The sequence below is a fragment of the Lissotriton vulgaris genome, chromosome 4_1 (genome assembly GCF_964263255.1).
Source record: "Lissotriton vulgaris chromosome 4_1, aLisVul1.2, whole genome shotgun sequence".
Lineage (NCBI taxonomy): Eukaryota > Metazoa > Chordata > Amphibia > Caudata > Salamandridae > Lissotriton > Lissotriton vulgaris.
In genome coordinates, this window is record NC_141691.1 from 1,652,022,619 (window position 1) to 1,652,035,321 (window position 12,703).

The following is a 12,703-nucleotide window of genomic DNA, read 5'->3' on the forward strand; positions in this document are numbered from 1 at the left end:
TAATACATGACCTCAGACTCCCCCCATGCAGCCTACCTTACAACCATACATTCTTCCAACTACTCATTCAGGCTACTGCTCGCATCTGATCTTTCAAGGCATGCACTCTCTGAGCCGCAGCCACTTGCGCAAGGAAAGAGCACTGCATGATGAAAGTAGTTGTATAGAGGAGCTGTACTAATACTCATTAACATATATATAACATACCATATGCGTGTTAGAATCTGTCTACCTCCTTTGCAGCATTCATCACCCTAATGTCCACTTCAGACACATGTCTGTTACTTTTACTTGAATGTTTCTTTGCAAGCCTGGTTCATGCTTACTGAAGTCTCATTGCTACATAACAGCACTAAACCATACACCAAGCCATACATGTCATGCATTAATGCACGGCTTCCTTAGCAATGCCTTGAGATGTGGATAATAATTCACGTGTGTTTATTTGCTTCCTGACATCCACTTAAATTTAAGTTATTTTACTTGCATTCGACTATGAAAAGGACCTGGGATGGGCACCACTTCGAACAATTCCGTTAGTGCATTCGTGGATGCACAGGATGTGAAGCTGAGCTCTGCCCTAAAGGAGTGTGATGGATGACCACGCCTTTTCTTTAAGAAATAAAGCCCGAAATTCACTTCCCGTGAAATTGTCTAACTTATAACACACTGAGGGTTTAATGATGAGAAGCATAGCCAGGATACACCTTTTTTGTTACACCTACTATAAATCTCAAATTGACAACATTCTGGAAACAAGAATTGTCTTTATTTCATATAAAGAGTATGTAATCTCTCCATTCACTCATGCCCAGAGAAGGAACCTATAGTGAATGTTGTTGAATAGCAACAGCTGTACCACTGACATGGATGCATCTGGGTTAGACCAGCGCACTCCAGCCCTCTAGCAAAAGAAATGCTCTCTGAAAGAAATAAGCTTTTTTTAAATGCATGCTCTTGGAACCAGAAGGGATGACTACAGTTATTTGTCTGTATTTAACAAGCCAGCCTTGCTCGGAGCTAAGTCCCTGAAGGTGATGCACCGAAATGAAAGTGTGCAATTGCGAGATCCATCACAGCTCTAGTCTCGGCACCGACACGCGCATAATAGAGCCCCAGGGTGAAAGGAAATAGAATTCAGGAGAGCCAGCGCTGCAAGAAATAAACATTAATTCCATCAAAGAAAATCTGTAAGGTAGCAAATTTAAAGTAAGAGGAAAGTGAAAGCCTTCTACAGGCAATAAAATAAAATCGATATCACGTTTATTACATGATGCAGGCACCATTGATGCTGACCAATCAAAGTCGCCTTGGAAAAGAGGAAGCTATAGCCGGCAGTTTGCCTGTGCAGTTGAAGCACAGCTATGTTTTTAATTAATCAGAAAAGTGACTTGTCAATAAAATAAATCTCACCAGTGAGAACATCTTTCAATGCGTCTTTCTTGACACAGGACCGCTTCCGTTCTTGCAACAACTTCGAAACTGAAGAAGATGAAACTCAATAGGCGTGATTGGGGTTGGAATTGAAAATAAACACTTAATGCAAGGACAATAATTGACAAAACGAGTAAGCCTAGTGGAGTGGATAACATTTTGTGAAAACCATTATTGTGGAGAATGGGTAGTCACTAGCAAGACGACGTAATGACAGCTGTCAATATTGTCAATGAGTTTACGACTGTTGAAGGCAAGACCTCTGTGAACTCACTGTTTCTGAATCTTGAGTACACTAGACGAGTGACTGGATTTGTGTTCTTGCCCACTATTAAGAGAAACTGCTTGGATAATATTAATAAGACACTGTTCAGGCCCAATATCACTCACCAATCAGGAAAGACCATACTGCCGTGTCCCCAGATCACACAGCATTGTCGCAAGAATATGCAGAATGTGCCCAAGATGGCACAACTGGACCAAGCTCATACGATGTGTGGGCTCTGTGCACTCGTGGACTGATGCTCTACACTGTTGGGACAATGCTGTGTGATCATTGAGGATGCCAGCCGTGTCAGTCTGGGCACTATCCACGCGTGTGAACTTGACAAGAAATGCCTGCTGACATTGCTGCGCAAGGCAGCACAGGCCTCAGTATACCAGAAACAGCATGCTCCAGAGAAGAAACACTGGCCATGGTATCGGCTTGCCAACCTTTTCACTTGTTTAAGTGTCTTTTATGTATCCTGCCTTTTTTGTGCAATCAATGCTTAGAGGACTTTTCAGTGTGAGTTTCACATTAGATGTGAATTAAGTGAATTTTACAGTGATTCGTCTCCAAACAATTCTTTGAATATTTGCCACTCATGATTTGCAGTGTTATTTTTCATACTGTCAGGACTGACAATGTCTTTTATTTTCATTTTTTTGGTCTGTCTATGAAGCAAAAGTGCCAAACTGAAGTGGTAGTTGGGAACAGACAGCACTCGGCAGTTCTTTGTGTTCAAAGTGAAATTGTGATTATATTTGTATATTTGTAGAACTCTATTGAGTTTGAATGACTGCTACATGGAAATATTTGCTAGCAGTGGGCTACAACATATACGTTTATTGTAACGAATATTATAATCTTAAATATTAGAAATCTTATGCACCAAGATTTCGTGATTACCCATTGTAGTCTTTAGAAAAACTGTACCAGCTAAGGCAGCAGAGTGATTCAATTGTCACAACATGTTCTGGAGACACCCACGCATTCCAGAAATGAAATAACATGTTTATCTCATTTTCATATTTAAATTAAATACTATATTTAAAAAGTGTCTCTTTATCGTGCATTTCCCGAGCGACAGCCTGAGACACTAAAGTGCACCTGCAAAATGGTGTTTGCAATTGTGATTTGTCTTTAAGATCCTGGCTGACAAAGTTATGATTAGAAGTCCAGCACCCCTGCTCCTCAGTGAACAGTAAATTATAAAGAGGGGACAGTTCCTCAGATTAGGTTAATACTGCACCTGCAACGGTGCAGGGCGGGGGATCCAACCTGTTAAAAGAAAGAATGAGAGGGTCAGCCATAAATGAACCGCTGCCAGAGAAAAATATTCTAGACAGCATATAGTATTAATACAATGTGTAATGTCACCTCTGCAGGTGCAGTATTAAACTAATTTGAGTGGAGGCCCCACACCATTTACCCGTCTCCATTCCTCAGTAGGGAGGTATTAACTGGTCCTGATAAAATGCCACTGACCCTCCAGGCACTGAAGCATGAAACTTGTTGACCTCATTCAACACTCACTGAAGCTATCACAGTACATTACAACCATTAATGGCTCAGCTGTTTTTACTGTGTCAAGGCAACCACCACCTGATTAAATCTTTTGGGGGTCCCTTAAGCTCTTTTTACCACTTGTGTACCACCCTACACTTGCAACCCCTCACTTGTACACATCATACGGCTTAAATATCAAAAGATCTCCACCAAAGAGCCCCCATTGCGGGTCGCATTGGGCATTGCACTGCTGGCCCAATGAGGAGCGCCCTATGATGCAAGGGGTTTGTGACAGCACTCTGATTTGATCACTCGGATCCCCCTACCCGGGATCCCTCTGACCCGACCACCTGATTCACCTGTTAGGGCTCTCCTCTTCCTTTTTGACTAAGGAACTGCACCCTATTTATAATTTAGATATATACAAATACAGTAATTGCATTCAGTCGTGGTTCTATCAGATCCTTTGCACTGAGTAAGACCGGAGACCCATGGGAATTTTTGTGTGGGGTCTAAACATCGACATTTGTAGAGTCCATACATAACATAGATTGTTGTACTACTTAAATCTGAATACTAGTAGTAGAAGTAGAAATATCTTTATTTGATTTTATAAAACCATAAAAGCACATCAAATAGTACAAGCATGAAAAATAATACCAAGTCACCAGTTCTAAAAGTAATATTGATGGCACTCAGGTACATGAATTATTCCACATACATTTTGATTGGGAGTTCCCCCTACTCATGAAAAAAGTACACAATGTAGGGCGGCTTGCTAAAGTTTATGCCACAGCGGATATCAACATTGTATCATTTGCAGTAAAAATACTGTGTCAAGTAAAATGTAAATTGATACTTGTATAGCGCACTACTCACCCGCAAGGGTTTTAAGGTGCTTGTACGAATACCACTGTGGAACCCATCCTGGCTTTCCCTGTGAGGCGTCCACTCCTGGGCACCCCCAAGGTGGAGGCCAGGCATCCTTAGCGTTGTGGGGGCCGTTGTGGAGATTAAGCAAGCTATTGCCCAGAGTTGCAGAGTGGGACTCCATGATTGGAATAGGCACCGAGGCGAGAATTATCAGGTCCGTGGAATTTTTGAGCCCAAGACCCACTGAGGCGGGGAATTGAACCCTGGTCCCGAACTAGACCGATGCATCAGGGTCTGCCGCTCTAACCATTGAGCCACACTTCTCCACCACACTTCTCAAGTGCAACGATTTCCTCAGGCCTGTTGCTAAAAACAATTTCAATACAAGATTAATTTACAACAACCAATAGTTGAAACCTCATAAAAACTTCCTGTCATGAAAAACTATTAACATCTACTAAAACTATTCCACAGTGTTAAGCAAAAGATAGATTCAAAGACATTTCCGTGCATCATACTCAGTTCAATGGTTATTGGATATTTTCAACATCCTGGTTCTTAGTCTCCAAGCATATAGCAGAAATCTGGACACAGTGTAGTTAGTTTTAATATCCCAATAATACCATTTAAACGATTTGCAGCTAGAATTCAGCATATCGGAATTCACCAAGCTTTCTAATCTGAGTTTATTTAGGACAGAAAACAAAAAATGTTCTTCGGTTTCATGTTCGTCCATACATGAGGGCCAGATGGGCAAGCTGATAACACTCTTACATTTGCTACAGAATTAATTGTCTGGCAAAATGCTGTACCTAGACTTCAAATATAAGGATTTTGCTAATGGAGATTCTGTACGGTTCAGAAATTCCTCTGGGTGCGTTATATCTTTCAAATCCAGGAACCTCCTTGTTATTTCCCCTGTAGATCCTTTGTTTAACCATATTTCGCTAACATAAGCCAGTATCTCTTTTTAAAGATGGGCATAATTTGTTTTTGCATACTGCAATGGTTAATCCAAAGCTCACTCATGCCTAGTCTATTGAACCAGCACTTGATGCAATTGAGCCACGTTATGCTCCCTCTAGTATCTTATGTTAACACATCAAGTAATAATTCTCTCACGCGGAGCGGTGTATTATTTGACTCACTAGACTCTAATCCAATATGCAAGGAGCCTAAAAGCAATCACATGTGCTACATTTTTTAGACCTTGGTCCAAACGCATTGAGGTCAGGGAGCCATTTTGAGGAAACCATAACTGATCTCATAAAGGAATGTTATTCTGGCCCCATAACTTGGCGCCATACAATGCAGCTCAAATGCCCTTAGCTTGATAGACTTGAATTACTGGGGCCACTGGTCTATACATTGACTTTCTCTGTTTTTTGTCTAAAGCAGATCTTCTTACATGTTGGAGTGAGAGCTGGCGTTTTGCAATTTGAGGGGCGTATGATAATGAATTAGTCAGTCTGACCCCAAGATAGTCGAATTGCTTCACATGCTCTAGTGAAGTGGAGCCCAGCTTTATCAAACCCCTAAGGGACATATGTGGGTTAAATACTATGAATTTGGTTTTCATGGTATTGATTTCTAGCCCAAATTCCCCACAGGCCGCCGCAAATCAATCCATTAGATTTTGAAGCCCTATTGAGGTCCTGGAAATAAGTAGGGTATCATCAGCAAAAGGCAGCAATGCCACTTCTTGACCAGCAAGCTTAGGGTAATCACCTCTGCAGTCGGTCAGTGATTGTATAAGTCTATCCAATGATGCAGAGGGTAAACAATGTAGGCACAAGTACACATTCTTGACGCACTCTTCTGTTCACCCTGATGTGATCAGTCAACCTGCCCTTCCTTCCGCATCTGACTTGAGCGTAGTTATCACTGTGGAATCTTATGATTATCTGCAGTAACTTGCTTGGGACCCCCCATTTTGTTCAGGGCTGCCCAAAGTTTCTCTTGGGGAACTAGGTCAAATGCGGCACACAGGTCCACAAGCACAACATAAACATGTTCCCTTTAGATTGTCGCATATTTCCATGAAATCATTAAAAAGCGGGACAGATGGCCTATTGTACTTGTATTTTCTATGAAACCTGTCTGCATGGATGAGAATATATTCCCTCCTCTTATCCAGTCAAAAAGCCTCTCCAGCAGATGCCTGCAAAATAATTTCTGTGCAATATCAATCAGGCTGATGGGCCTATAATTCACCGGATTACTTTTGTCCCCTTTTTTGAATACAGGTACTTCTTCTGCACCTAACCAAGAATCTGATATATCTGCTCCATTTAGGATGGAATTTAAGCTATGGTTAAGAATCATGCCCCAGATTTCAGGTTCCGAACGATAAAGATCACTCAGAATTCTATCGAGACCTGGTGCTTTGCCGCATTGTATTGTGGCAATTGCCCCTTGAGTTTCTTCTGTGGTAAAAAATAATTTGATCCTTTTCCAGTTCTGTATCAGTTAAAAAACTAGTGGGTGTCTCAAAGGTCCCTCAACAAGTGTCCATTGGGCCTGAATATAACAAACTAAAATGATCAATCTAGGTCTGTGGCGGTATGTAGAAGTCTTTCTCTGCAATTGACGTTTTGGATCCTTTGGCTATCAAATGACAAAACTGTTTGCTATTCTTTCCTTGCACTGCAACAAGTAGGTCTCTCCAAAATCCTTCGTGCCACTTCCTTTTTTCCTTGTTTTGGACAGTTTTATAAAGTTTTCTTTTTATGGCTACCATACTCCTTGAACCAGTTTTATTAGCCCACATCAATTCTTGTCTAGCTATCTTGCAACACTCATCATACCACTCATTCTTGGTATTGCCCATTACCTTGCCCCTACCTTTCATATAAAAAACATATTAATCTGTCCCAATAAACTCATAAATATGTCCAACATGGGTTGCACCCCTGATCTATAAGTATTCTGGTCCATCAGTGAGGGAGATTCAATATTGTAAATTGGTACCAGAGTGTCAACGCTCCTTTCATTCGCAGGCCACTTGATCCTCCTTCTATCATTGCTATCAATGATTGACTTTATCAAGCTCCCTTCAGAGAGGGGCTGAGAGGTAATAAATGCATCAGACAGTTCTAATGTGGGCATTGGGGTCACTATCAAATCTCTCAATGACCTACATGTCCAATAGCTTCCACCAGTGGAGTATGTTAGGTAGAATATAGTCAATAATCGTTTTATAATTAGATCTTTTGTACGTATAGCTTGGATCTTGGTTGGAGATGGAGCATCTGTTACTAGCCCTCAATCCATATTTAAGAGAGAGAGGAGCAACTCGAAATGATACCCTCACATTTTACACAACCTTGCTTGTATCAGGCAAGGGATGCCAAATTCAGCATCTTCTTCATCTGTGACATTCAAACTTCCCCCACCATTCACATATTAACTTTGACATAAGGTCTGCCAAGTTCCATGACAATAACCTCAGTTTCTTGGCGGGCTCTAAGAATACTGGGGATGGTCTTTCCTCTTCCTTGACCAAATTAGTAATGATGAGTGGTACTGTGAGCATCAAGGGCCCTCCCACATCATTAATCACACTGCCCCCAGTAGGTTGGACTGAATCAGGCACAGTGAACTACCACTCTTAGGATCAGGTACCAGCCCCTTACATAGAGGAGAATGTTTAAACTGGATCATAGATAGTACTACTTAAATCTTAAAAGTAGTATTATACAGTGACTGAAGTGCATTAAAAAAAGTATGATAACTGTGATGCTGCATGCAATGGGGGCAGGGTGAGAGAGAGTGGGGCATGGTCAAAGGCATGGCTAAAACAAACTCAATATTCTGTAACTTATTTTGGTCTTTCACCTTTAGGTAACTGTGTATAAAATAAGGCACAACTTAATGAAAATTACATGCAAGTTATGTTAATCAATGGGAAATGCACTTTCATACATTGTGAAACCTTCATTAGTCATTCACTGCACCAGAGAGCCACAGAATTGAATCCTGGTTGGTGCAGTGGAGAATAACGACTTGTGTATGTTTAGTGCTATGAGGTCCCAGTTTGTGAGAGAAAGCACTGTGAACTTGTGTGCCATTATTTTAAACATGTATTACACACAATATAAGATAGGCTGCTAGAAAATATGCAAAAAAGTTTGATAAAAAAGTACTTCCAAAATAAAGATTTTAGTATTAATAAGACTGTATGTAGTGCACATTTTCTTTGTAACTGTCTTTTAAAAGCACACACAACACAGCTTGTAGCTCCCTTACGATACCTCTCAAAAAGAATACATGTGTGACATCAGGAAGTTTTAAGAGATTCCATCAATTGAAGTCAATATCAGCTTCCAAACACCCTTTACATTTGCAGATTGACCAGTTGTGATAATTTACATTTCTTTCACAGAAGCTGGCACCCTGCCAGGAAAACTTGTTTAGCTCTCTTCCGCTCCCTTGGTTTCACCCCACATGGGGGTCACTGTCTTACATTTTAGCTGAAGCATTTGAACTCTCAGAATAACCACCCCGGGATTGTTGTCTTTTCACAAAAAGTAAAGGGACTGTTTTTTTAAACATTAACAAAGTATAGTCACATCGTGCTCCTCAGATCCTGCCTACTGCAACCACTGCTATTATCGGTTTTACATTAATGATTGTTCTTTATTTGGGGGGGACCTCTCCCTTTGTACATACTGTAAATATTGCTTACATCAGTTGTTGCGTGTTGTTTGGCTCCCTTTTTTATTGCACTTTGCACTGTCCCATCACTTGCACTAACTACAATATTTCTATTACTGTATTTAAATGGAGCAATCTGGATAGTGTTGATATTTAAATGATCCATGTTGTGCATTTATTGAAATGCTTTAAACAACACTGAGACCATAGGTACTTATGTCAAAGTGATTCCTAGAAGAACACTGTTTTTTGAATGACTCTTTTGTAGATGGGCAGACCAAACGTAGTTTGTACATAAAATATATTTCATGTTTTCCAGCAGAAAAGTTACCATGACAAGAAGAAGAGTAGAACAGAAATAATAAATGTTTTATCTATTGGGATGGCTAGGTCACCAGGGGGAAACATCCATTACAACGCAGTCATTACAACGCACTTCCTGTACAACACAACTGCCCTTACATCGCATGCCATTACAACGCATGCCATTACAACGCATGTCACTACAATGCATGCCATTACAACGCCTACTATTACAATGCATGCCATTACAACACATTACAAGGTAAGTAATGTAGATTTTTTAACTTTAGGGTGGGTAAGGGTTTTGGGGTACATGGGAATAGTAATTTTTACCCCTACACTATCCAACACTTACCCTACTGTTCCTTTAAAAGTGTTATGCGTTGTGATGGTATGCGTTGTAATGGTATGCGTTTTAATGGAATGCGTTGTAATGGTAGTTTAAAAAAATGCATTGTAATGGCATGCGTTGTAAAATCAGGCAATGAAATGGTAGTTGCAATGTAAAAACTGCATTGTAAAAGCATGCGTTTGTAATTATTTGCGTTGTAACATCATATATTCTCCCAAGGAAGCTAGGGAACTCTTCAATTATTGTTGAATGTTCCATTCTAGACCATTATTCCTACAACGTAACAAATTGATTTTTTGTAATTAAAGATTTTAATACATTTATCATATATTTAACATAGGTCACATGTTAGTAAGTGATTGGATTACTACATTTAAAACTGCAGAGGTTTTTAATTTATAATATAGTCCTTAGCACAGTATTATAGTACTCTACCGTTTTAGATGGCTGGGTGCTTCAGTCAGTTGAATGGGCCTCCTTTTCTAGTTTGTACTGTTGTTACTAGTAGAAAGGCTGATATCAAGTTTTCTGTTGTTAGCACTTTTCACTAATATTGTTATTTTGTATAGGAAGACACAAAGTGGTGGTGTTGTTATTGCTCTTGCATTTTTTAAAAAGGTAGTTACAGTGCAAACATTTGCTATGTTTACACTGTGACTCATTTTCGGACTTTCCATATCTTCATATATTTGAAATGAGCCTTTGCAAATCACTTAAATCTTTATATTCATTAAATTTGAAAAGTAATTTATTTTTGTTAACCAAGACTTTTTTAATGTTTGTGTACTTTATGAGCTAGTTTGAGGTGCACTGTTTAAGATATTTTTTAATATAATTGTATTTATTTATATTTATAGAACTTTCAAACTATACATTCAAAATCTTACATTTTCTAAAATATTTGAATATTTATTATGTTTATTATTGGTTAGGGTACATTTTATGTCATTTGGGTGTAATGAATGTGGCCTCCCAAAATGATGCTCCTTCCACAATGATTGTTAGATAAATGTTAGAATTTGACCTCCACCAATATATGCTCTTTCCCCAGATGAAAGTCAGAAGATTAAATCTGCCCCCGTTGATGCACATTCCCAATTTTGTGTTGGATAAGAGTCCGAATAGTAAATTTGTCACCCCAATTATATGTTGTTCCCCCCAAATAAGTTAGATCTGAGTTAGAATAGTAAATCGGACTCCGAGTATTCCATCTATGCACTTTCACAGTATTTGTTAGATTGAAGTAGAACAGTAAATCTGATTCCTGAGATATGCACTTTCACCAATGTTTGTTAGATTGGACATATAATAGTGAACCTGACCTCTAAAATATATGCTCTTTCCACAGTGTTTGTTAGATTGGAGTTAGAATAGTAAGTGCAACTCAACAGTAACCCCCATATATGCAATTTCCCAATAATGTTAGATCAGAATTAGAATAATAAAGAAGACCTTCTCACCCATTGTATGCAGTTTCCCCAACATTTGCTAGACTAGGGTGAGAATTGTAAATGTGACCACCACAATCAATATTCACTTTTTCTGTTTATTAGATTAGAGTCAGGATATTAAATCTGACTCTCATTCTATGTGCTTTTTCCAATGTTTGTTAGACTGAAGTTATAATTGTATATGTGAGTAACGGAAATATATACATTTTTCCAAAATATTTGTGATATTGAAGCTCAAATAGTTGGTTATACACCAAGCCTCCTTTAATGCATGTACTTTTCACAATGTTTGATGGACAGGAGTTATAATCTTACATCGACCCTCTTTTTACATTAAAATAAATGTTTTATTTATTTAATGTATGTCTTAATTTAATAATAAAAATGTATTTATATGTTTACATGTATTTTAAAGTTACATGCAATTGTATGATTTTTTTTAGTTGCTAGATTAATCTTAAATTATATTTATTTATTGTATACATGGGCTACATATTTAGAAAATTAATTACATTTTTTGTAAAGTTAAAAGTATGTAAAGTCAATATTTGGGTTATTGATAATTTTTCCACAATAATTTTGTATTGCCATATTTAGAACGTCAATAGTCTGTCCCACAAGCCTTAAGCTATGGGGGCACACTGATCCTCATGGCTGGATCCTTAGGAATAATCATTGGGTTAGTCTTAGTCTGTAGCACTTTCTCTTCCTCTTCTTCACCTTCCATATTTACTTCCTCCTTCTTGGGTTTCAGTCTAGCTTTGATGTGCTTTTGCTTCTGTGATCCTCTCCTTCTCAGTGTCCTTTCCTCAATTGTCTCATGGCAGCATGTATTTATTCTTCCATTCCGCCTGTCACTGCTCTGCTATGTCAATCTCATGTCTGTGGTTATGGTGATGCCCCTTCTATTGGCACCGGAAATGATTTAATGGGGTGGGCTCTCTGACTTTCAGGTGTGTCAGTCCCAGAAGCAAATCCCTGATTTAGGAAGACTAAATTAGGGAGACGAGTGGGTGGCCATAAAGGGTGTACATATTTTTCTAAGCAAACATATTGCTACGTAGTTCCACGGAGTTAAAAAAAAGTCTGTGGAACTACGCTCCGCTCTGCTCCAGGACAACAAAAGCCTTTATAAAATCACTTACATTGTCCTTCTGACTGCCTCCTCGCCGCAGTGTCTCGCTTCTTCCGTTGACCTCGTCTTTGTGTCCCAGTATGTATTATGATGTGCATGAACTGCGCATGCGCAGTTCATACAAGACATATTACGTACAGGGGAGGGAAGAGGAAGATGACGGAAGAAGGGAGACACTGTGGCGTGGAGGAAGGCAGTCAGAAGACAAGGTAAGTGTTGTTTTAAAAATAAATGTTTTAAGGTGGCTGGCCTTGTACTCTGCACCGCTACGTATTCAGAGTTTTGCCCAACTTCGCGTTCCCAACGGAGCGCAGAGTTGGTAAAGCTCCGCAAACTCCACTGGCACAGCGGAGTACGACGCCCGGGCTTAGTCCGGAGTGGGTTGACTTGCATGGCTCTCACAAGGTTTGAATATAATGGAAAAAAGGGTCTGAGGGAATATTTAAAGTCCTTCACGGATTCAATCCCCCTAATTCTAATAGTCACAAAACTCTAACAGAATCCGTGGACTTGAAAACAACTCAAAAGAAACATGCCTCTAAAACCAAGTATAGAGGTACTGACAGCCCTAAGTGCTATGAAATACTAATTCGGACAAGGAGAGCCAAGAGGGACAGGGAAGAAAAATTTAAAAAACACCTAAGGATAGCTGGTATCCCATCAATACACAATTATGTGCCCAGTGTCATCATCTGGGATTCCCAACAACCCTCTCCCTCCCTCTTGAT